The sequence below is a fragment of the Castor canadensis genome, chromosome 1 (genome assembly GCF_047511655.1).
Source record: "Castor canadensis chromosome 1, mCasCan1.hap1v2, whole genome shotgun sequence".
Taxonomy (NCBI): domain Eukaryota; kingdom Metazoa; phylum Chordata; class Mammalia; order Rodentia; family Castoridae; genus Castor; species Castor canadensis.
This window is the reverse complement of record NC_133386.1, coordinates 117,430,721-117,432,923: the sequence shown is the minus strand read 5'-3', so window position 1 is coordinate 117,432,923 and position 2,203 is coordinate 117,430,721. Positions and strand designations below refer to the sequence as shown.

At 38.3% G+C, this 2,203-nt stretch overlaps 1 pseudogene; it reads right to left on the bottom strand.

Annotated features, from left to right (window-relative positions):
* Positions 1-678: 678 nt before the first annotated feature.
* On the bottom strand, positions 679-1,163 carry LOC109677645 (succinate dehydrogenase [ubiquinone] cytochrome b small subunit, mitochondrial pseudogene; annotated as a pseudogene).
* Between the last annotated feature and the right edge of the window lie 1,040 nt (positions 1,164-2,203).

Sequence of the window (2,203 nt, the reverse complement as noted above, 5' to 3'; positions counted from 1 at the left end):
TTTTCATAGAATACATTTGCTCCTTAACAATTCTCATAGTGTGAAAACATGTTATTACTTACAGTTTTATACTTGTGGACAGATTTTAGGACAAGTAAACCACATTTGAGTTTAAAGTCTGCTTGGACTCTGTAATGCTTTAATACATCTACAAGGGAAACTTTTTCCCTCAATAGAACTTCTCTAGCTTTTTTACCTAAGATTCACAATCTGTAATGAGATATCTGTACCCCTGAATTAAAAGTGTTCCTAGGACATGCAAAAACCTGGCATCAACTAAACAGAGGAATGTTTCCAAAAATTAAACACTGTCCAATTTTCTGCAAAGTCTTTACTCATGAAATAACAGCCTTTCCTTTTGTCCTTGATTCCCAGGACAAATATGAAATTATTATCATGTATTGATAGCAATAAAGCTAACCTTGATAAAAGGAAAAAATAAGCTTATATGTAATAATTTAGTTATACTGCGAGTCCTACCCATTAACTCACCAGAATATGGAGCTCAGTCTCACAATTTCTTGGATAGAATTCCTCAACTATTAAATTTTCCAAGTAATCATGCGATTAGGAGGTTTATCCACCAATGGACATATCTGTTATATTCTCTTTATTGGGAGCTGAATAGTACACAGAGCAGAAGCAGAGAGGCATACAATCACTCCTAAAGGTATTAAGTCAAAAGGTCAGAGCTTCCACAACAGCTCTGGTCATGTTCACATCATGATCGCTGAAATAACAAAGCCCAGCAAAGGTTAAAGCTGACAGCACCCAAAGGCCTGCCTTGGCGGCTTTCTGCAGCATACCCCCATGAACATGGTCAGTAACAACTTGTCCAAGGTCCCAGTGACTATGGAGAGAGAGGACTGCAGTCAGGAAGTAGTCCACCACAGAGCAAGGATTAGAATAAGCAGTTGGCATTAAGCCCAAGAGCACACAGGCAACAACCTTCTCACCAGTCCAGTGTAGAGTTGCAGCCTTGGAACCATGGCAGCTTGGTGACAGGTGAATGTGCCGTATGCCACACATCCTGGGGATCCTGCGGTAGGTTGGTCCTGCAGAAATGCTGAGATATAAGCAGGTCTGACCACTGGTGTTCAGAGGAACAGAGCTCGGCGTCCTTGGGCACTGCAAAGGACAATCAGCCTTAACAGAACAGCCATCCTGCCTCGGAGGGATCAAGGTCATCCCCAGGTAGGATTTTAATGTGCAAAAGAAAATGCTTTTGATATGTTTTACATATAGAAAATGCACTCAAGTTGCTGTGTAACCTGGGGGATAAGACTCTAAAATTAGGGCTTCAATCCTTGGCTCTGTTTTACAATCTGAGTGATGATAAATCTTTCAACATGTCTTGGCTTAACTTTTCTCAACAGACAAATAAAGTATTAATGCTATCTATTCCAAATATTACTATACAGATTAAAAGTGAATGTATATGAAAGGTTTTTAAATTATTAACCATGATAAACTTATTTCTGACATTTTTATATTCATCATATAATTAGATTGCCATCAGAATCCGTGATCTGAAAATTATCCTTGTCAATGAGACTATTCCAAAACCACAACAAATGAGCAAGCACCCTTATGTTACTATCCTTCATTTCTCGTAACTATCAATGGGTTAAAAGTGATTATCATCTCTATCAACCCCTGCATTTAGTAGCAGGTGCTATATCTCTGTAGCACAGTGTAGGAATATCAGAACCAACCTGATCCCTGGAGAAAACTGTGGGTACCTATTAATAAACATGTTGCAATAACTGAGCATTGCATCTCTATATCCACCCTCTACATCAAGGGACTTTGATTACATAGTCAACTCATTCTTATACTTAGACATTTTTATGGAGCCAGAGGAAAGGGTTGCATTATAAAACTGTCTTAAGTGTTCCAAATAGAAAACAGACTGGTTTGAAAGTTGAAAGAAATGCTGAAACATGATCATTTTAACCCACTGTGTCTAAGCTTGTCCAGGACACTGCTGAGATCACACCTGGTTGTGAGATCTCAGTAATAAAAGACAAAACAAAGTACAGCATCTGGTTTCATGAGACTAAAAACAGGGGAGATTTATGAGGAGGATATCTATGTTTTTTGTGATGTCATGTTTTAGAAGTCTGCATTTCACTATATGTTTAATTCAGTACTTTACTTTCCCAGGGTTCTCACAGTTATGATAAGCATTGGATACTTACCA